Source organism: Protopterus annectens, chromosome 2.part1 (genome assembly GCF_019279795.1).
Source record: "Protopterus annectens isolate FY-2018-M chromosome 2.part1, PAN1.0, whole genome shotgun sequence".
NCBI lineage: Eukaryota > Metazoa > Chordata > Ceratodontiformes > Protopteridae > Protopterus > Protopterus annectens.
In genome coordinates, this window is record NC_056729.1 from 1851080214 (window position 1) to 1851105087 (window position 24874).

The 24874-nt window shown below is 41.4% G+C and overlaps 1 protein-coding gene across 2 annotated transcripts in view; it reads left to right on the forward strand.

Moving 5' to 3' along the window:
* Window positions 1–24874, forward strand: part of LOC122794665 — a 511163-nt gene that overhangs the window by 100949 nt on the left and 385340 nt on the right. The window lies entirely within an intron of this gene.

Genomic DNA, 24874 nt, shown 5'->3' on the forward strand with positions numbered 1-24874 from the left:
TATTACATTACATATGTAGCTGTATAAGTCATGTTGTTGCAAACACATGTGTATTATACTGCTGGGTTACATGTCACAGGCCAGGACATTTCTGGCATGTAAGACTTGTATGTCCCTTGTCAGACATGTGGCTTTGTTGGCACACCTTACCCTAGTGTTATTATTGCAGCTGCTGTATGCTTTTCAGCCTCACATCCTACACAGTAACACATTCCTAAGACATAGGCATAGTTCATACTGATACTATCATACCCCCCATACTGATACTATCATACACCCCCATACTGATACTATCATACACCCCCATACTGATACTATCATACACCCCCATACTGATACTATCATACACCCCCCTCCATACTGATACTATCATACACCCCCCATACTGATACTATCATACACCTCCCTCCATACTGATACTATCATACACCCCCCTCCATACTGATAATATCATACACCTCCATACTGATACTAGCCTCCACCCCCCTCCATACTGATAATATCATACACCTCCATACTGATACTATCATACACCTCCCTCCATACTGATACTATCATACAGCTCCATACTGATACTATCATACACCCCCCTCCATACTGATACTATCATACATCCCCCATACTGATACTATCATACAATCCCCACATACTACAATCATGCACCCCCATACTGATACTATCATACACCCCCTCCATACTGATACTATCATACACCCCCCATACTGGTATATCATACACCCCCTCCATACTTATACTATTGTACACCCCCCCATACTGATACTATCATACACCCCCTATACTGATACTATCATACACCCCTGCCATACTGATACTATCATACACCCCCATACTGATACTATCATACACCCCCTCCATACTGATACTATCATACACCCCCATACTGATTCTATCATACACCCCTCCATACTAATACTATCATACAGCCCCCAATACTGATACTATCATACAGCCCCATCCATACTGATACTATCATACACCCCCATACTGATACTATCATACACCCACATATTGATAATATCACACATACCCCTCCATACTAATGCTATCATACAGCCCCCAGTACTGATACTATCATACACCCCATCCATACTGATACTATCATACACCTCCCCATACTGACACTATCATACACCCCCCTCCATACTGATACTATCATACACCCCCCATACTGATACTATCATACACTCCCTCCATACTGATACTATCATACACCCCCATACTGATAGTATCATACCCCCCTCTTCCATACTGATACAATCATACACCCCCATATTGATACTATCATACACCCCCTCCATACTGATACTATCATACACCCCCTCCCTACAGATACTATCATACACCCTCATACTGACACTCATACCCCCCACATACTCATACTATCATACAACCCCTCCATACAGATACTATCATACACCCCCCACATACTGATACTATCATACACCCCTCTTCATACTGATACTATCATACACCCCCCACATACTGATACTATCATACACCCCCATACTGATACTATCATACATCCCCCACCGTACTGTTACTATCATACACCCCCATACTGATACTGTCATACACCCCCCTCCATACTGATACTTTCATACACCCCACATACTGGTACTATCATACACCCCCCAGCTGTAGTTCCATCACTTATACTACATCCCACCTATACATACTCCAATAGACATAGTCGTACATGTATTTATGTTGTAACACACACACACACACACACACACACACACACACACACACACACACACACACACACACACACACACTCATTACAAGTATACTGACATGTTGGTTGCACAATATGCATGCCATACAAATTCAGGTATGGTCACTGTTGGTAGTGCACCTTACCTACAGTAGTCCATTAGTGATTAGTAGTCTATGCCCATCCACATGCATTCCTTTCTTTTGTGCACATATGCGCATAATCAGTGTCATATAAGATGTCATTCTGGAATGTATGATGCTCTTTATGGACAATGATGCTATTGTAATTGTCAGCTGTCATATTATAATGGGGCACCACTTGGTGAATATCACTGCGGCATGTCATATCTCAAAGTTCTGAGCTATTTGCTGCCACATTGCCTAAGCTACCATATACAGCCACCGCCTCTGATACCCATGCCTGGTTGTTCTCATCTTTGTGTCCTCCTGATCTTCTTATAACAGCACTGATAGTTCCATGTTAGACATCTGGGATTTTTGGGGTGGGTCACCCACATCTATGGCTAGTAGTCCACAATAATGTAATGTTATCATGTTATCATGTTGTGAAGCATGGCACATACAGTGACCATTTGTGATGCCTTTTCCGGTGTGTATTGCAGTGCACCCCCCAGTGTGTCCAGACATCTGAATCATGATTTTAGCATACCAAGTGTTTTGTGTTAGGGTGTGCACTCTGTTGACTGCATCATGATTTCAGCATGCCAGGCAATCGCTCAGTGGTATTTTGTGCCAGGGTGTGCACTCTGTTGACTGCATCATGATTTCAGTATGTCAAGCACACGCTCAGTGGTGTTTTATATCAGGGTGTGCACTCTGTTGAGTGCATCATGATTTCAGCATGTTAAGCACTCGCTCAGTGGTGTTTTCCATCAGGGTGTGCACTCTGTTGACTGCATCATGATTTCAGTATGCCAAGTACTCGCTCAGTGGTGTTTTGTATCAGGGTGCGCACTCTGTTGACTGCATCATGATGTCAGCATGCCAAGCACTTGCTCAGTGGTGTTTTGTGTCAGGGTGTACACTCAATTGAGTGCATCATGACTTCAGCATGTTAAGCACTTGCTCAGTGGTGTTTTCCATCAGGGGGTGCACTCTGCTGACTGCATCAAGATTTCAGCATGTTAAGCACTCGCTTGGTGTTGTTTTACATCAGGGTGCGTACTCTGTTGACTGCATCATGATTTCAGCATGCCAAGCACTCGCTTATGGGTGTTTTGTAACAGAGTGTGCACTCTGTTGACTGCATCATGATTTCAGCATGTTGAGCACTCACTCTGTGATGTTTTCCATCAGGGTGTGCACTCTGTTGACTGCATTATGATTTCAGCATGCCAAGCACTCACTCAATGATGTTTTGTGCCAGGGTGTGCACTTTGTTGACTGCATCATGATTTCAGCATGGCAAGCACTCGCTGAGTGATGTTTTGTGCCAGGATGTGCATTCTGTTGAAACTAAATCATGATTTCAGCATGTTAAGCACTCGTTCAGTTGTGTTTTCTATCAGAGTGTGCACTCTGTTGACTGCATCATGATTTCAGCATGCCAAGCAATCACTCTGTGATGTTTTGCATCAGGATGTGCACTCTGTCGAAATTAAGTCATGATTTCAGCATGTTAAGCACTCGCTCAGTGGTGTTTTGTATCAGGGTGTGCACTCTGTTGACTGCATCATGATTTCAGCATGTTAAGCACTCGCTCTGTGGTGTTTTCCATCAGGGTGTGCACTCTGTCAAAACTAAGTCATGATTTCAGCATGTTAAGCACTCGCTCAGTGGTGTTTTGTATCAGGGTGTGCACTCTGTTGACTGCATCATGATTTCAGCATGTTAAGCATTCGCTCTGTGGTGTTTTGTATCAGGGTGTGCACTCTGTTGACTGCATCATGATTTCAGCATGCCAAGCAATCACTCTATGATGTTTTGCATCAGGATGTGCACTGTGTCAAAACTAAGTCATGATTTCAGCATGTTAAGCACTCGCTCAGTGGTGTTTTGTATCAGGGTGTGCACTCTGTTGACTGCATCATGATTTCAGCATGTTAAGCACTCGCTCTGTGGTGTTTTGTATCAGGGTGTGCACTCTGTTGACTGCATCATGATTTCAGCATGTTAAGCACTTGCTCAGTTGTGTTTTCTATCAGAGTGTGCACTCTGTTGACTGCATCATGATTTCAGCATGTTAAGCACTCGCTCAGTGGTGTTTTATATCAGGGTGTGCACTCTGTTGACTGCATCATGATTTCAGCATGTTAAGCACTCAGTGGTGTTTTATATCAGGGTGTGCACTCTGTTGACTGCATCATGATTTCAGCATGCCAAGCACTCGCTCAGTGGTGTTTTCCATCAGGGTGTGCACTCTGTTGACTGCATCATGATTTCAGCATGCCAAGCACTTGCTTAGTGGTGTTTTCCATCAGGGTGTGCACTCTGTTGAAAGAATCCTCAGCAGTTGTACGTGGGGCTCTGAATGGAGTCATAAGCCATGGTTTTAGTGGATAAACTCAGTCATCTATTAACAACTAGAGGCTTTTGAGCTTCCCAATGTGTTTAACTTACTGTGCCTGTTAAATCATATTTTGTTGTTTTCACTATTGCAAAGCTTTTTGTTGCTATTTTTCTGTCTGCAAAGTAATTGTTATTTTTCAGTGTTCTATTTTCACACCAAGCAGTGTTTTAAATACCTGATTTGTTTGCTATTTAAAACATTCTTTAGTGTTTCCTTGCTGTCTTTCTGCTGTTTAAAACATTTTTAAGTGTTTCCTACCTAGATTAGTGTAGCTAGTAGCTGCAGCATCATCCAGATACAGGTTTGCTGCATCTGGGTCTGTTTGTAGTGGCTATTGTGTTCTGGGCACATTTTCTAAGCCATCTTTGATTAGAATGGACCCTTCTGCACCCTTGTGCGAGAAGTGTGCTGACTGGAACCTGTCTCGTGAAGGGTGATTGGTCTAGGTCTTGGAGTAAGCACCCTCATTGGTTCTTTTGAGTTTTTTTAAAGTTTTTTTTTTTTTAACTTTTTAGCATCTGGTATTTAAGCCCTGTGTTTGAGCTGGTTTCTGCTTGTTTAAACAGAGTTGAACTGAGGTAGTCTACCAGCTGCACATCTGAGCAGAGATACCAGACAACTAGAGGCTTCTGAACTGCCTAAAAACATAATTTGCCCTTTTTTTGCTTGTTTATACTATTTACTGCACTTTTTATTGTGCACTCCTTATTTAACACTGTATTTTATAGGTTCATAGGTTCATACTAGGCTATCTGCCCTAGGGCATTTATAAGCCTAGCCAGAGTGTGTGTGGCTTTCACCAGCCCTTAGGATGAGAATACTATACCCATTAGTTTGCTGTGCCTCTGTCATAGGTTCATAGGTAATAAATTCCCACTGTCAGTCTCGAACCCAGGACCTTGGTAACACTGGTCTGTATGACCTACCACTAAGCCAAATACTGTAAACTAAACTGCACTTTTTGCATTGCATTTGTCTGCCTTATTGTGCCTTTTAAATCATATTTTTGTGGCTGTTTTCACTTTTCCAAAGCTTTTTTTTTTGCTATTTTCATTGTTTGCAAAGCATTTGTTCCATTTGTTCTGTTTTCCCACAAAGCAGTGTTTAAAATAACTGATTTGTTTGATGTTTAAAGCATTTTTTAGTTTCTCCTTGCTGTTCTTTTCCTTTTTAAAACATTTTAGTGAATCCCACCTTAATTAATGTAGCTAGTAGCTGTACATTAGTCCAGATACAGATTTGCTGCATCTGTGTCTGTTTATAGTGGCTGTTGCACTCTGAGCACATTTTCTAAGCCATCTTTGATTGGAATGGGCCCTTATACACCCTTGTGAGAGAAGTGTGCTGATTGGAACCTGTCTGGTGATGGGTGATTGGTCTAGGGCTTGGAGTAAGCACCCTCATTGCTTCTTTTGAGTTTTTAAATTTTTAATGTTTTTAGCTTCTGGTATTTAAGGCCCATATTTGAGTGGGTTTCTGTTTGTTTTGGCATTGCTCATCACCACACATTGCTGTGCAATTGTGAGCCATAGAGGGACAGATAATTTGGACATTTTTTCCCATGGATACATCTGTAGTACAGTAGTGTAGTCCTCATCATTGCTACATCTCGTGTCTAAGAAGTATTGCTTTTAAGCTATGACCTATTAAACCACCAGCCCAAATGGTCAGAAATACCCATCTGCAGGGCATCTCATAAATCAGTCCTGAAAACAACCCCTTTGTGATAACAGTTTTTCAAACCTAGCATTATGGACAACTGCACTATCCTAGTTTCTCCTGCTAGCCTTGTTGACTTAGGTAGCAACTGCCTCATGTACTCTGACAACTCTATACTAATAACTCACTCTAGTATAGAGTGTGAGAGTTGTATGTACAGCACAAATCTTGAATCCCTGCTCTCTCACACTCAAAGCAGCAACACAAAATAGGTTCTCAACTCACCCACCACTACTCATGCACATAGTACCACTACTCATGCACATAGTATGCATCCAACACATAAATCAGCATATGAAGAGGTTCTCTCAAAAAACTTACTGAAACACCAGAGACCTCCAAAGCAAAAGATTGCTACACCTAACACAGTTCCAACGGCACCCAAGACACATAGCAACACCAGTGTCTCACCTACCAAGCCCTTAAGGCATAACACTCAAAAAACCAAATTTTCTTGTCGTTGGAGACTCCATAATGAGACACACGGATGTCCCACTCACCAGGTTAGATAAGGAAAAAGTCATGGTCAGCTGCCTGTCTGGTGCCAGGATTTGTCAAATCACACATGCATTCAAGTCACTCAACAACAAGTACCATTATGACTCTGTCATGGCTCATGTTGGAGTGAACAACCTGAGATGTATTTTACTGGACTATGTGAAGAGAGACATGATTGAGCTCTCTAAGTACATGTCCCAGACAGGTATGTCCCGAGCCTTGAGTGGCATATTACCCTCACCTAGAATGATGACACAGTATAAACAAAAAATGATTGATTTCAATAACTGGCTTAGTTTTTGGTGTCATTCAAAGGGGATCCAGTTTCTGTCAGCCAGGGATGACATGGTTGACAAACCTTACGGCTTTGCCAGAGGTGGTTTGCACTTGCCACCACTAGGCTTTCAGCGGCTGGCAAAGGCTCTTACCTCCCTCATAGTGCTTTTTTTAGGCAAGGTCTCAAAAACAAAATTGCCAACATGAAAATTGTCAACCATAACAAAATAAGGGTTATGCTGCTAAACACTAGGACTTTAAATGAAAAACTGCACACCCTGGAAGCACTCCTATCACTGGAGGAAGTAGATGTCTGTGCAGTCACAGAAACCTGGTTCAAGACCTCAGAGAGTACCCCAGCCTTGCAAGGCTACAATGCCTTCCACAAATTCACCTCCGACTAGTTAGACTGGACAACTCCGTAGAGTTACTCCATGTTCAGATTACTTTGGGTAAGACCCCCATTCAAGTCATAGCTAGTTATGGATCCACCTCCATAGGTCATGATGCACATGAGGCCTACTTCACCAAAACTGGAGTCAATCCAAATACTGCCAAACACTCTGGTCATGGGGAGTTTCAATTATCCCACCATTAAATGGAAAACCTACTCTAGCCCTAACGCAAAGGTTCCTTGACTTTGTTAACTCAAATGCCCTGGAACAAATTGTTCAAACCCCAACAAGAGGAACAAACATACTACAGCTGGTCCTGACTAACATGTCAAACAGATGCACCACCAAAACTTCAGGACCCTTATTAGAATCTGACCAGAAATCAGTCACTTTCGAACTGGCACTAACACCAGAACTCACAAAGAATGAAGTCAGACTAAAAAAAACTTCACCAAAGCAAACTATTCCCTCCTAGGGGAAGGTATAAATACATTCAAAGCCCCACCCCCAGCTGGAAGTGGTAACTACACCAAAGCTTATACTTAAACCCTGTGTAATCACTTGTATAAGTGTATAGACTCAGCTGTTTCAGACAGAATCAAAGTGAGAGTCCCAAGTAAAAAAAAAAAAAGCTGCCCTGGTGGACATACAGCATCAACAAACTTTACAACAAATCCAAAAAATGGCTGTCTAAGAAAACTAAGGCGAGGCCACAACAATAGAAAATCACCCTACTCAGCATCAACAAGCAAATAAGACAGTCAAATCCTCTAAGGTAACTTTGAGAAAAACTTAGCAATCACAGCTAGGGATAATCATAAGGCTTTTTACAGCTATGTACGTAGCTTAAAAGCTAGGGCCCAAGCATGTGCTGAACTAGTGACTAATGGTATCACACACACACACACACACACACACACACACACACACACACACACACACACACACACACACACACACACACACACACACACTGATCCTGCAGAGATAGCAAACCTGCTAGCGGACAGATTTGGTGAAAATGTCACTCCCTTATCCCCTCCAAACTTATCACAAACCTTGCCCCCAACCCCCCCACCCTATATATCTGAAGAGCAGGTCATTAAGCCATTAAAGGCTTTACATGCTTTTACACAGATTACCCTCAATGTTTATGATTGATAAATATTTATTACAGCTGCTCATACATCTCTGCAACCACAACTTGGTCCTTGATCTACCTGCTGGTCCCCAATACAGCCATAATAAGCAGCTAATTGTTGTGCAGACTTGTCTGGTTGCATGCATGCTTAATGAGTCTCAGCGCTTGTCATGTATGCATAGTAAATGGTGTTGGCTTAGCCGCAGTTGCAGACTTAACATTTCTGACTCCCTAAATACATGTTAAAAGCACTGCATTCTGCATATGCAAATCAGAACATGTCACTCGCTGGAGGCTAACTTACAAAAATAGAAAACTGAATTTGATGTGTTCTGATTTTGCATACCAAGAATGCAGTGCTTTTAATATATCATTTCCCTGCCTCCTTATCCACATTGAAATTATAGTGCTATAGATCATGGGGCACTGTTTCGCTCATTTTTAAATAAGTAACATTTAATGTTTTTGACAGCACTATATTAATGGATAGTGATATCATATGACACACCATGTTTTCAGGTTATTTTATCAAAGCTTTTAAAGCGGTGACTTTTTTTAATTGGTGTTCTGCACCAGTGTGTTTGTTTAGTGACTTATTTATTTTTGTAAATGTGCAAATATTAAATTTATTAACAAAAGTAAAACAAATGGCAAAAATAAGTGACAGTGTTGTATTTCAAAGCAGCTGTGGAATCCTTTTTCATCTGTGTTTTTTATTGCTCCCCTTGAAGCTATGGGCCCTGGGTAGCTGCCTAAGATGTTCCTGCTGTAATCTGCTATTGAATAGTGGGACTTTCATGATCTGTGTCATACTAACTATGACAGAGAATAAACTGAAACCACTAAAGCTGAAGGATTTCTGGCAACATACTACATTTAGGCAATGCAAGAGAGAGAAAAGAGTAACTCTAGGAAACGCTACATTCTTGGTGGAATGATACTTTAAGTAAACACTGGTGATATTAAGATGGTTTTAATACTATGACCTTTGGTCATGATACTTTAAGTAAACACTGGTGATATTAAGATGGTTTTAATACTATAACCTTTGGTCATGATACTTTAAGTAAACACTGGTGATATTAAGATGGTTTTAATACTATAACCTTTGGTCATGATACTTTAAGTAGACACTGGTGATATTAAGATGGTTTTAATACTATAACCTTTGGTCATGACACTTTAGGTAAACACTGGTGATATTAAGATGGTTTTAATACTATAACCTTTGGTCATGATACTTTAAGTAAACACTGGTGATATTAAGATGGTTTTAATACTATAACCTTTGGTCATGATACTTTAAGTAAACACTGGTGATATTAAGATGGTTTTAATACTATAACCTTTGGTCATGATACTCAAGTAAACACTGGTGATATTAAGATGGTTTTAATACTATAACCTTTGGTCATGATACTTTAAGTAAACACTGGTGATATTAAGATGGTTTTAATACTATAACCTTTGGTCATGATACTTTAAGTAAACACTGGTGATATTAAGATGGTTTTAATACTATAACCTTTGGTCATGATACTTTAAGTAAACACTGGTGATATTAAGATGGTTTTAATACTATAACCTTTGGTCATGATACTTTAAGTAGACACTGGTGATATTAAGATGGTTTTAATACTATAACCTTTGGTCATGATACTTTAAGTAAACACTGGTGATATTAAGATGGTTTTAATACTATAACCTTTGGTCATGATACTTTAAGTAAACACTGGTGATATTAAGATGGTTTTAATACTATAACCTTTGGTCATGATACTTTAAGTAAACACTGGTGATATTAAGATGGTTTTAATACTATAACCTTTGGTCATGATACTTTAAGTAAACACTGGTGATATTAAGATGGTTTTAATACTATAACCTTTGGTCATGATACTTTAAGTAAACACTGGTGATATTAAGATGGTTTTAATACTATAACCTTTGGTCATGATACTTTAAGTAAACACTGGTGATATTAAGATGGTTTTAATACTATAACCTTTGGTCATGATACTTTAAGTAAACACTGGTGATATTAAGATGGTTTTAATACTATAACCTTTGGTCATGATACTTTAAGTAAACACTGGTGATATTAAGATGGTTTTAATACTATAACCTTTGGTCATGATACTTTAAGTAAACACTGGTGATATTAAGATGGTTTTAATACTATAACCTTTGGTCATGATACTTTAAGTAAACACTGGTGATATTAAGATGGTTTTAATACTATAACCTTTGGTCATGATACTTTAAGTAAACACTGGTGATATTAAGATGGTTTTAATACTATAACCTTTGGTCATGATACTTTAAGTAGACACTGGTGATATTAAGATGGTTTTAATACTATAACCTTTGGTCATGATACTTTAAGTAAACACTGGTGATATTAAGATGGTTTTAATACTATAACCTTTGGTCATGATACTTTAAGTAAACACTGGTGATATTAAGATGGTTTTAATACTATAACCTTTGGTCATGATATTTAAGTAAGCACTGGTGATATTAAGATGGTTTTAATACTGTAACCTTTGCTCATGTAAGTATTTCCTGGAAAAAGCACTCCAGGCGATAGTATCCCTCCAGACAGCTTTGTATGATATTTAACACTAGGAAACACACACCACTTTGAATATGACCTCCATGTTTCAGACAAGTCAGTGACAGTGAGTGGCTCAACAGGTAGCTCAATCCCCTTCAGTGGTGGTAAATAAAAGGGCCATGGATTCTATTCCCACCCCAGGTGACTAGATTCATTCTTCCATTTATGACTCTGCATTGCAGCATTTGGGGATACTGCACTTCTGAGTGTGTCTTCCTTCAGATGAAACATTAAACTGAGGTACCATCTGCTTGAGTTAGTAGTAGCTCAGGTGGATTTCAAACATCCCACGCCACTTACTGAAAAGTGTAGCGACTGCATTATTGTATCGGCACTTTTCCAGTATTCTTCCATTATTTACACATTCATTATATTTGTACTTTATGTAATACATTATAAATTTTATAAGATAATTAACATATATTCACTTTCATATATGTATACGTTCCACAACCTTTTTATCCTCTACCCCTTCCACCATAACCATTTTTATGTCATATATTACTCCCTCATCATCTTTGCTTTTGTTATACAGACATTCTTTATCACAACTTATTTTCTATAAATGCGAAATAACATGAATAATGCTATTTGAATGGCCTCAACCTGGACAAAGCTTTTGACACAGGCATAATATTGTTCTTCTTGTTCTTCTTTCAGCTTTTCCCGGTTAGGGGTCGCCACAGTAGAACTCCGGTCTGCTAATGATTGGCAGTAGATTTTTTATGGGCGCGAGGTGCCAGCTCGATGCCCAACCTTCAACGAAGGCACGCCCATTCTATGCATGCCTTTTGAATGCCACTTGACCATGGGGAGGACATGCAGACTCCACACAGAAGGCGCTCCAGTCGAGAATCGAACGGAAAAACCTCTTGCTGTGAGGCAACAACACTACCATTGCACCACCGTGGCTTAACACAGGCATAATAGGAAAGCTAAATAAACTGGGAATAAACCCCTATGTCACCTACTGGACTGCTGACTGGCTCACAGATAGGATGCAGATAATCAAAATAGGGGAATTTACCTCCACAAAGAGACCAGTCACCAGTGGAGTCTCCCAGGGTTCTGTTCTGGGACCTTTCCTGTTTGGGATCTACTTTCCTGAAGTAAAAGCCAAGCTTGCAGATGACAGCAAACTAGGAGCAGTCACTGAATCCTCAAATGGCTTCACCATCCTGCAGGAAGGTTGGTCTCAATAACTGGTGTCAAAATCATGGACTGAAACTAAATGCCAAACAATGCATTATTGCATCCTTTGATAAGACATCTACCCCAGGAACTGCCACATTGACAATACATCCCTAAGAGTTGACCCAGTTGTTCGGGATTTGGGAACTTATGTGGACAGTGGCCTAACGTTTGACAAACATATGTCTTTGTTGTAAGAAAGTCCTTCTCTACTACACAGCTTATAAAAAAAGAGATTGTGCCCACATTTGGGATATCATTGTCCCCCCCTTTACTCAGCTCTCATTAGGCCAATCACTGAATATAATGCCCTCGTTATCATGCATCTGTCCTGACATATGCAACAAATGGAATTCCCAAAGAGATGTCTTCCAAAAGTGAAACAAGGCCTAAATAATATGTCCTACATGGACCAACGCAAAGCCCTGTCACTATACTCTCTATCCTACAGACTGCTAAGAGGTGACCTGTGTCTGGCATACAAGGTATCTTCTGACCCAGTACTGTACTGTACTGATGTACATTGCACATCAACAAGTCAAATGGTATCAGAAATACCTAGTCTATGGATATAAACCTCTTCTGCAACATCAAAACAATGGTTTGAAGGGATAGGTACTTATATCTCACAGGGGATACCGCTGCTGTGGAACAGATTCCCCAACCACATAAAACAAAGTTCATCCCTGTCCATATTCAAGTGCAACTTAGATCTATGGATGGGAAACAGAAAATTTATCCCAGGACTGTGCCTTGTACTACTAATGGACACAGGCAGCTCCTAAATGCTTTTCCCATGCATGGTTCCTCACAAATTATCTATGGCATGATCCCAGTTATTTTCATTAGGGAGTAATACATAATTATCAACTATAGGTCAATCTATAACCAAAGGGCATAGATTATTTTGAGAACAAAAATGGAAATTGGCTAGACTTAAAAGGGCCCACAAGGTCATCTAGCCTAGAACTTACCTATGAACCTAGAGGGTCTATGTTCAGCTATTGAATGGCTGAACATCGAACCCTATCCATCGAATGTTCATTCAGCAAATATTCATTTCATCAATGGGGAAAGTAACCAGTTGGCCACCACTTCCCTGTCTGCACTTTTCCCCACTGTAGTACAGTCTTGGAGGTGGTATATATAGTTGGGGGTGTGAGAGTGAAGCCCCCCATCTGGGTGGGTTTGAAATACTGCAGTGGGGCACATGGGGAAGTGGTGGCCAATGAGTTACTTTCCCCATCAATGAAATGAATACTCGTTGAATGAACATTCGATGGATAAAGTTCAATGTTCAGCCATTCTGGAATTTCCATTCGATGGCTGAACATAGACACAGACCTAGATAGATGATAATATTGCTATAGGTATAAACTTAGTGATGCCAATGTCTCATTTATACCCACCAACTCTCCCCTAGACTAAGTTGAAAAGCTTTCCCTTAAAATGTCAATTAGCCTCATATGAACTTGGCTATATTCTCCTCCTTTGACAACCTGGCTAGTATTTTTAGTTTTCCTTTCTTCTTTTATCTTCATCACATCTTCATGATTATCTCTATTAAAAATACTGTATGAACAACAATCATATGTTACTACCTGCTATACTTTTAATTGCATGTCTAAACCACAATGCTTATGTAAATATCTTATGCAATCATATGTTATTATCTGCCATATTGTATAACTCTATGTGTAAATCACAATGCTCATGTAAATATCTTATGTATAAAACAAAAAGACAAGAGATAAAAACTGCTCAAAACACAGTCACTACTTTAAAACCCAAAAGTAAGCACTTCCGAAGGACGACCACATTCTCTTGAGCTAAAACTTCTTTATTAAACAACACCCATACACATACATATGTTCATAGGTTCATAGATTCATAGGTGTGTAATAGGCTAATGGCCCTGGAGCCTTTACAAGAATAGCCCATAGAAGTGCCCTGGAATTGTGCCATCTGATTTTAGTTTCCAGTGCCTCTATCAAGTAGAGCCACTGAAGTGATCCCTGGCGTGAACTTTCTATTTCCCATCCACTCATCAAGATTTCTCTTGAAGAGGGCCAGTGAGGTGTTCTGCTTGACATGTATGGGAAGTCTATTCCAGAGCATGGGCAGTCTGTGGGTTATGAACCTGTCCCTCCAGCATGTTCCGTTGATTGTAGTAATGAGGTTGAGGTCTCTTGAGCATGTGGTGCGGAGGAGGAATTGGGATTTCTTTAGATGTAGCATTTCTAACAGAGCTGGGTCAGACATGGCTTTGTAAGTCAAGCAGAGATCACCTCTTAGTAGATGATATGAGACAGAGAACAGCTGGAGTTTTTTGAGTCTGTCCTTGTAGGACATGTGTTTAAGGCCAAGGATCCACTTTGTGAGGTACTTTTGCGGCCTTTCCAGCTGTTGCATATGTCTAGTGAGGGACATGCCAAATGGGACATTGTACTCGATGATTGGCCTATTGAGAGAAGAGTAGACAGAGATGACCTCTTTCTTCCTGGTTGTAAAACTCTTGGTAATGAGATGTGCCACACAGAAGGACTTTCTGACCACAGTGGCAATGTGGTTGAAGGAGAGGTTGCTGTCAATCTGTGTCCCCAGATCTCTTATAAGGCCTTCAATGTTCAGTGGGCTCCCATCAATGTGGTAATTAGTGGGAAGTGAGTTTTTCTCAAAGGGGATGACGGCACATTTTTTTGGCATTAAGCTTAAAGCCATGGTTTTGACACTAGTAATTGGTCTCACTGAGACCTTTCTGTAGGATGTCTACATCACCTGGGGAATTAATAATGGCTCCCAGCTTGCAGTCATCTGCGAACTTCATCAGCCAGAGTCCCTTTGTGTTTGCCTGGACTTCTGAGAAGTAGATGCCAAAAAGGAGAGGACCCAGGACCGATCCCTGTGGGACTCCACTTGTGACTGTTCGGCAGTCTGACTTGGAGTCCCCTACTTTCACACTGTGAGTTCTATCTGCGAGCCAGTTTGCAACCCACCTAGTGATATAGGGGTCGATGCCTAGTTCGAAGAGTTTATCAATGATTCCTGACTGGGGAATGGTATCAAAGGCCTTAGCCAGATTGAGGTAGGCTGTATGAACTGCCTTTCCCTAATCCACAGTTCTGGTGACTGACTCAAAGAAGTCAACGAGGTTGAGAAGGCATGATCTATCTTTCACAAAACCAAATTGCGTGGGATATAGAGTTTGGAGATTCCCTATATCCTTGTTAATTATGTCCATGATGATGCACTCCATAGCCTTACATATCAGACTTGTCAAGCTAATGGGGTGATAATTCCCAGGATCTGTAGTTGCTCCACCTTTATGGAGAGGGATGACTGTAGCAGTGCGCAATGCAGTAGGGACAAAACCTGAGGTGAGGCTGTGATTGAACAGGGCATAAACAGTCTATTCTCTATCTCAAAAGCTCAGCACTTGCTCCTAAAGCATTTTTATATAGGTAAAGTACTTGTATACTAAACAAAGTACTACATTAGCCTAGAATCCCCTTGAGTACCCATTTCCCTATAGGTCCCTTCTGACTCAGTTACACAGCAAACTTTTTCACTTTTTCTAGCATGTCGAAGGGTCAGTTGCTAGCGTCCTCTCCTTTTCAGCTGGTGAATCTGGGCATCTTGAGGCAATGTTACAATTGCCTCATGTACACAGACAACCCACTCCTTCTCCCACAAAACACAAATACATGTGAGAGATGCAACTATATAGCCAAACTGGAGGCTGAGCTCTCTCAACTCAGAACTGGCAAGACCAGACAGGAGGAGAAGGAAACCACACACACCACAAACCCAGTTTCACATAGAACTATCACAACTGCAAAACAAACACATAAACACACAAAGACATACTCGGAGGCACTGATCAAAAATCTACCAAAACTACAGAGGCCTCCCAAAGCAGACACCCAAGCAACTGCCACCTCAAGACATAAGACATGCAACACATAGTTCTCAAAGTCAGTGTGCTAAACAGTCGCAGCCCTTAAGGCCAAACACAATGCCAGACACACTTGTTATAGGTGACTCCATAGTCAGACACACTGACGTCCCACTCACCAGACTGAACAAGGAAAAGATCACAGTAAGCTGCCTGTCAGGCGCTAGAATCCGCCACATAACACAAGCACTCAGGTCACTCCACAGCAAGTACAAGTATGACTCAGTCATTGTCCATGCCGGTTTGAACGACCTGAGACGTACCTCTCTGGACTACATGAAAAGAGACATAGAGGAGCTTTCAGATTATGTAGCCCAGGCCGGTATGACCCTGACCCTGAGCAGTATCCTACCCTCACCAAGAATGATGCCACAATACAGAGACAAAATGATCAGCTTTAATAATTGGCTTAATTACTGGTGTCATTCTAAGGGGATCCAATGTCTGTCTGCCTGGGATGACATGCTTGACAAGCCACGCTGCTTCACAAGGGATGGCTTGCACCTGTCACCCTGGGCTTCCGGATATTGGCAAAGGCTCTTGCCACCCCCATAGTGCCTTTTTTTAGGCAAGGCTGAAATGATAAACCTACCGCCCCTAGAAAACAAAAATGGAGAAAACTAAGGGTAATACTGCTCAATGCCAGAAGTCTAAACCTCAAGATGCACAAGCCCTCCTCAGTATGGAGAACATTGATGTCTGTGCTGTGACTGAAACCTGGTTCAAGGCTCCTGAGAGCACCCCAGCACTATCAGGTTATACCTCATATCATGCTCGGCCCCAAATGAACCACAAAAGGAGGAGTATCCATATTCATAAAGGATACCCACACCTCCAGGTTAGTGGCAATGCACAAAGCATCGGAGACCATCCAGGTGCAATTAACCATAGGTAAAACTGCCCTACAGTTTGTAACATGCTACAGACCACCTTCTCAAACTCAGGAAACCCACACAGCCTTCCTGCAGACACTGGAGAGTATGAATGTCTCTCCAAACACCATCATATTGGGTGACTTCAACTACCCAAACATAGACTGGGAACATTACTCAAGCCCCAACACCCTAGCCCAAAGGTTCCTGGAGTTCATAAACTCAAATGCTATGGAACAACTAGTCACCATTCCCACAAGAGGAGAAAATATACTAGACCTGATCATCACAAACATGGGGACAAAATGCTCCACAACCCAGGTATACCCCTCATTGGTGTGATCAGGCCATAAATTAATCTCACTGGAGATCCACATCCCGCACCCCCAGCAAAAGACCACAGTGAAGAACTTCTCAAAAGCAAACTTCACACTTCTTAAGACTGGAGTGGTATCCTTCAAGGCCCCCGAGCCAGTGGAAACCACAACCCACGCTGCTGAAACCCTTACAAATGCCTTCTACCAGCACCTCCAGGAATGTATGGATCAAGCAATCCCTAATAAAATCAAGACCCTTTCCACCAAAGGCAGGCGCGGTCTGGTGGACCCCAGCCATAAACAAACTCTACAACAAGAGGAGAAAGCTACTACATGACAGAGCAAAATCCCTAAAAGGGAAGGCATCTCTGATCAATACTAGCAAAAAAACTACGATCACTCATAAAATCATCCAAGGCCAACTTTGAGAGAAAAATCGCTAATGACACAAAAGACAATCATAAGGCCTTCTTTAGCTATGTTAGAAACCTGGGTGGAAACTCCCAGATATGCTCAGAATTAGTCCAAAATGATAAAAAAATCACTGAACCCACAGACATTGCCAACATACTGGCAGACAGGTTCAGTGCAAATTTCTCCCCTCCCTCCCCCCAAAAGGAGAAATATCTATCCCACCAGAGTCTAGCCTCCCAAACATCTCAGATGCCCAGGTGAGAGCTGCTCTCTAAAGCAAAAAACACAGCATCAATGGGACCGGATGGTGTCCCCGGCTGTGTGCTACACGAACTCAATGAGGAACTAAACCCACACATAAGGCTGCTGTTTAATCTTAGCCAGAATGGCGTACGGCAACTGTGGTCCCACTCCACAAAGGCGGTGCTTCTACGGACCCTGGAAATTACCACCCCATAAGCTTGACGAGCCTTGTCTGCAAAGCTATGGAGAGGATCATAATGGAACTCATAAATAAAGACATTGGGGACCTACAGACACTGGATCCTACCCAATTTGGCTTTGTCAAGGGCAGATCCTGCCTCTTGAACTTGGTCGACTTTTCCAAACAGTCACTAAGGCCATTGATGAGGGTAAGGCAGTTCACACAGCCTACCTTGACCTAGCAAACTCGACACAATACCCCACTCGGGCATCATAGAAAAGCTCACCAGCTTAGATGTAAACCCATATGTCACAAGATGGGTTGCAAACTGGCTCAAGGACAGAACACACAGGGTTAGAGTTGCTGGTGCCATGTCAGACTCTAAGCCAGTCACGAGCGGTGTCCCACAGGGCTCAGTCCTGGGCCCCCTCTTGTTCGGCATTTATTTTTCTGAAGTGCAGGCAAACACAGGGGGATTGTGGCTGACAAAATTTGCAGATGACTGCAAACTGGGCACCATAATTGACACTCCATCAGACACAGACATCCTCCAGAGAGGTCTCATAGAAATGGATAACTGGTGCCAGAGCCATGGCCTTAAGCTAAATGCCAAAAAATGTATAGGGAAAAACAAGGTAACCCCTAATTACCACATAGGTGGTAATCCATTAAACACAGAAGAAGTTATCAGGGACCTGGGGACCCAAGTTGACAGTAACCTCTCTTTTGACACTCACATTGCCAAAGTGGTTAGGAAGACCTTCTACATTGCCCACCTGATCATGAAGGGATTCACATCCAGATCAGGAGAGGTCATTGTACCCCTGTACTCTTCACTTATCAGACCAATGATTGAGTACAACGCCCCGTTCGGAATGTACCTTACCCGACACCTGCAGCAGTTGGAAAGACCCCAAAAGTTCCTCACCAAAAGGATAAAGGGCTCAAACATATGTCATACGATGCCCGACTGAAGAAACTCCAGCTCTATTCAGTCGCATACCGTCTGCTCAGAGGTGATCTGTACCTGACATACAAGGCCATGTCCAACCCCGAATTAATGGACATGCTCCACCTCAAAAAATCCAAATCCACCAGAGCCACGAGAGCAAGAGACTTAAACCTCAACACGGATATAAATAGGATGTGCTGGAGGGACAGATTCATCACCCAGAGACTCCCTACACTATGGAACAGAATCCCAGTCCATGTGAGGCAGAGCCCCTCACTGACTCTGTTCAAGAGAAATCTTGACGAGTGGATGGGAGATCGTAGGTTTACCCCGGGAATCATCTCTGTATCACTGCTGGACAGAGGCACAGCAAACTAATGGGTATAGTATTCTCATCCTAAGGGGTGGTGAAAGCCACACACACTCTGGCTAGGCTTATAAATGCCCTAGGGCAGATAGCCTAGTATGAACCTATGAACCTATGAACCAGTTCACTTTGTAGTTCATGTGGAACACAGCCGGGGATATTGTCAGGTCCCATGGAAGCTGTATTCATGACCTTGGACAATGCAGCTTTAACCTGTGCTGCAGTAATACTGGGTGCCTGGCATTTCTCTGGTATTGTGATTGGTCCTTTGGGGGGATAAAGTTGGCACTGAATCTGTTGGCCAGTATGTTGTCAATATCTGTTGGCTCAGTACAGGAGGTACCATTGTGCAGTAACTCAGGGCAAACTTGGGTATTGTTGTGGAGATTCTTGATATAACTATAGAAGGCTTTGTGCTTGTTTTTAGTGACTGCCACAATTCTACCTTCATAGCTGGCTTTAACGGTTTTGATGAGAGATCTCAACTTTTTGTTGAGGCTAATAAGGGAGTTTTTCCAGTCTTGGGATTTCACCTTTTTCTGCAACAGTTTCTTCCTTCTGTTGTAGAGTTTATTAATGGCAAGGGACCACCATATTGGCTTCCTTTTTTTGAAGGAGAGCATCTTGGTTGTGTTGGGTATGGCTAGTTCCATGCATTTATGTATGTGTTCATACAGTGCATTGGTGTATGATTTGGCAGTCATGCATCTATTTTCCATTGACATGGGTACCATGAAGTTAGCCACCTCTGTTTTTATGAGCCCAAAGTCAGCTTTGGAGATGTTTTTCATGGTGTTTACCTTTGCAGGGGGTGTGGGTGAGATGTGGATTTCCATGGTGATTAGTTTGTGGTCGGATCTAACCAGGGAGGAATTGACTATTGGTGTAGAGCCACAGTTGCCCATGTTAGTAATAACCAGGTCAAGGATATTGCTTCCTCTAGTGGGGGTAAGAATGAGCTGGTCCAGGGCACTGGAATTGATGAATTCCAGGAAACGTTAGGCCAGTGTATTGGTACATGAGTAGTTTTCCCAGTTGATGGAGGGGTAGTCGAAGTCACCTAGTATGAGAGTGTTGGCTTGGACACTAATAGTTTCCAGGGTGCTTAGGAACGTAGTGTGAGAGTCTTGGGACATGGTTGGGGACCTATAGCAGGCTACAACTTGAATCAAAGTCTTACCCAATGTTAGTTGTACCTTACCTGAAGTATTTCAGATACATTATGGTGGGCTTCTAGTCTGTTGGTGTGCATATCCTTTATGAATATGGAGACACCACCGCCTTTGGAGCTTTGGTCCATGTTCTGAGGCTGAAAGTTGTGGAATGAGTTATAACCTGGTAGTGCAGGGGTGCTTTCTGCTGCTTTAAAGCAGGTCTCATTACAGCACAAATGTCGATGTTTTCCATTTTGAGGAGTGCTTTGAACAAGTGCATCTTGATATTTAGACTTCTAGCGTTGAGCAGCATGACCCTCGGATTGCATTTACTTATAGCTGTTACAATGGTAATTTGGTCTTTGGACATCACCTAAGAAAAGGCACTTTAGGGGTGGCAAGAGCCTTAGCCAGTATCCGGAAACAACATATTGTCATTATCTAATATTCCCTTATAAAACTGTACCCTAATCCATATGGACTCAGTGCAGATGTTTCTTTTTCTTCCTTTATAGGACCCGTTAACTCTTTCCTTTCATATTTCCATTTCTTCTACTGCGTTCTTTTTCACCTTCTTTTCTTTCTGTACATATATTTTAACTATATTCATAATTTTGTCTTGTTTATATATTAGCAGAGCTGTAGTTGTGGCCAACTAGTTAAGGTGATCGATTAGAAATTCATTGGGGTCTCCCTGCACAGGTTCAAATCCAGCCAATGACAAGACTTGACATGAAGATGAGGGGTTGTCATAATGGTTAAGGTTCTTACCTCTCATATTCAGGGTGCAGGGCTGGATTCTGACCTCTGGCTATTGGCTAGGCTTGTAATAGTCTACAGACTGACAGTCTAGTATCTAACCATGAACTGCTCTTTTTACTCTTCATGGCATTCGTTTTTCTGTCATTATACTTTAGTTTCTTAACTAAAATGGGGAAACTCTTTTTCTCCCTTTCAAATAACATTTCAATTAAATATCCTTATTTCCATTTTTTATTCATGATAATTATTTTCTTTCTCTTAAAGACTCACCCTTTCTCAGGTATTCTTTCACAATTCTTTGCTCATTATATGTTACCTATTCCTTTACTTCATCTTTATTTCTAAGTATATATCTTAAAGTTTTCTTTGAATGCCATTCACCACTTTGTCAAACTTCCATAAAATGGCATCCTCATCATAATAGCATCTTCTTAATTACCTACTTTCTTCTTACGAAATTCTATTCCTGCAATTTTTCCTGACAATCTTTTTTCCTTATTTTATTACCCTTTCATCTTCTCGTCATTATACATGCAGCTATATAATCTGCGATGTTTTCTTCTCTAAGTCCATCTTTTATTTCTCTCATGTCTTCTGAAAAAAGTATGCAGCTATCTCCTGTTTTAAGTAAATCCTTCTTATAAGTGCTCTCTTCCCCTTTATGCCTTTTCACTCTTCTTCCATTTCATCACTTTTACATCTTATGTTTTTTTCCCTTTCTCCTTTCTTAAATCGCAATTAAATTCACCCACCACCACCATAATGGACATATTTATTAAGATGCAACTCTGGCAAACCTCACAAATGTTTTCTTTCACTTACAATGACATATGCATACTCTGTCACACAAGGTGCAGAGTTTGATTCTCACATGGGGTAATTAGCCAGGATTAAAATGGCCCACAACGGCATCTGAGCTATAAACCTACCTCTTCTTCTTCCTTGTATTTAATATCCCAAACCTGTTTTCCATTTCCATAAGCTTTTTTTGCATTAATCAATCTTTGGACTTCATCTAGTTTATCTGTTTCTATACCTTCACCTTGTGGTTCCTCAACCCCACCCCATCCTGTCATTGTTCTCTTCTACTCTTTCTTTTATAAGAACTTGATCTTCCTTATTTTCACCAATTTCTTTCTTGTCAAATTGGTGGATATTCATACTAACACATTGTTTACAGCTTTTTCCCAAAACTCCCAAACTCCCCACAGTGTCCACAACTTCATTTTGTACAATCCTGGATCAAATACGAATCATCCTCACAGCATGCTTTTGACTGCCTCACTAGGTAATACACCTTTCTTTCTCATTTATTATTATCACTTCTGGCACGCGCTGCAACTTCTTATTTTCTGTTTTTAAAGTTATATAAACTTCCAACCCCACTTCCATACTTTTTGTTATTCAAAACTTTTTTTAATATCATGCACATTCTAACATAAACTTAGAAAAACTTTTTAAACTTGTTTTGTCTTAGTCTTTTTAAATTGTAGCATTGTCTTTTTAAGGGTACATTGAAATTTTGATAAATACTTCCTTACTTCTCCATTCACATTCATTAACAATTTGTCCTGCTAGTGCAAATGTCTAAAATATAATTTCACAGAAAAGCTCAGTCCCTATATGTATTTATGAGACAAAATGAATCTTACAAGCATAACAATATTGACTGAAAGAAATTACCTGCTTGTTTGCTTTTTATCCTTTGTCTTCACCCCCACCACAGGCCTTTTCATCATTTGCTTTCACCCCCATCACAAGCCTTTTTATTGTTTTCATCCCCATTACAGGCCTTTTCATCCTTTGTTTTCTCCCTCACCAGAGGCCTTTCCATCCTTTACTTTCATCCCCACCACAGACAGTTTCATCCTTTGCTTTTTCCCTTACCGTGAGCCTTTTCATCCTTTGCTTTCTCCCTCCACCACAGGTGTTTTCATCCTTTGCTTTTTCCCTTATCATGAGCCTTTTCATCCTTTGCTTTCTCTCTTACCACAGGCCTTTTCATCCTTTGCTTTCTGCCTCACCATAGGCCTTTTCATCCTTTGTTTTCTCCCTCACCACAGGTGTTTTCATCCTTTGTTTTCTCCTCACCTCAGGCATTTTCATCCTTTGTTTTCTCCCACACCACAGGCACTTTCATCCTTTGCTTTTTCCCTTACCATTAGCCTTTTCATCCTTTGCTTTCTCTCTTACCACAGGCCTTTTCATCCTTTGCTTTCTCCCTCACCACAGGCTTTTTCATCCTTTGCTTTCTCCCTCACCACAGGCCTTTTCATCCTTTGCTTTCTCCCTCACCACAGGCCTTTTCATCCTTTGTTTTCTCCTCCATCACAGGCCTTTTCATCCTTTGGTCTCACCCCCATGACAGACCTTTTTATCCTTTGTTTTCATCCCCACCACAGGCCTTTTCATCCTTCACTTTTTCCCTCACCACAGGCGTTTTCATCCTTTGTTTTCTCCCCCATCACTGACAGTTTCATCCTTTGTTTTTTCCCTTACCAGGAGCCTTTTCATCCTTTGCTTTCTCCCTCACCACAGGCCTTTTCATCCTTTGCTTTCTCCCTCACCACAGGCCTTTTCATCCTTTGTTTTCTCCCTCACCACAGGTGTTTTCATCCTTTGCTTTCTCCCTCACCACAGGCCTTTTTATCCTTTGCTTTTTCCCTCACCACAGGCCTTTTCATCCTTTGCTTTCTCCCTTACCACAGGCCTTTTCATCCTTTGCTTTCTCCCTTACCACAGGCCATTTCATCCTTTGTTTTCTCCCTCATGACAGGCCTTTTCATCCTTTGTTTTCATCCCACCACAGACCTTTTCATCCTTTGTTTACATCCTCCACCATGTGCCTTTTCCTCCAGCTGTCAGCAGCTCCATCTGTCTCCTCTCCACCTGTACATACGTTTTTCCAGCAATCCTTCACCGGAACATTCTGCTGCTGCTGCTGTTGCTGCATAAGTTTTCCTCAGGTAACACTGCTCTCAGCTGATCTCTGTTTACCACTCTCCACTCCATCTTCCTGCAGCCCAACAAACAGCATGCCTTTAAAACCAGTTTGGCCACTGGACACACATACCCTTTCTCCATCTATGGATAGGAGGAGCAGAAAGAAGGATGTTGTAAACAATGTATGCATCATTTTACAGCATCCTTCTGTATTTCACTCATTTCATCATTGCTAAATATTTTGTCTATCACAACACTCCAATGCATGACTTCTGATTCCATCATTTTTTGTAAGACAGTCATCCAGATTCCCCTGATGGCACAGTATTCACCTTTAATGCATTTTTTCCTTCTAAATTCTCTCCTTCTGAATATCCTCTTCACTCACAACCTACAGCTTGGATTCAGTAACACAGGCTATAGCTTGGATTTAGTAATCACTGGTGCCATCTAGTGACCACTTCTCAAAGAGTCCTCCAAAGAATAGGGGAAGTTTCCCAGTACCCAATCCAAAAGTTCTCTAGTCAGCATAATTGCCATTTTGGGCCTCCCCTGGGAAACAGGCCAACAGTTTAGCGGATTAACTTGGTCAACAAAAAAAGAAAAT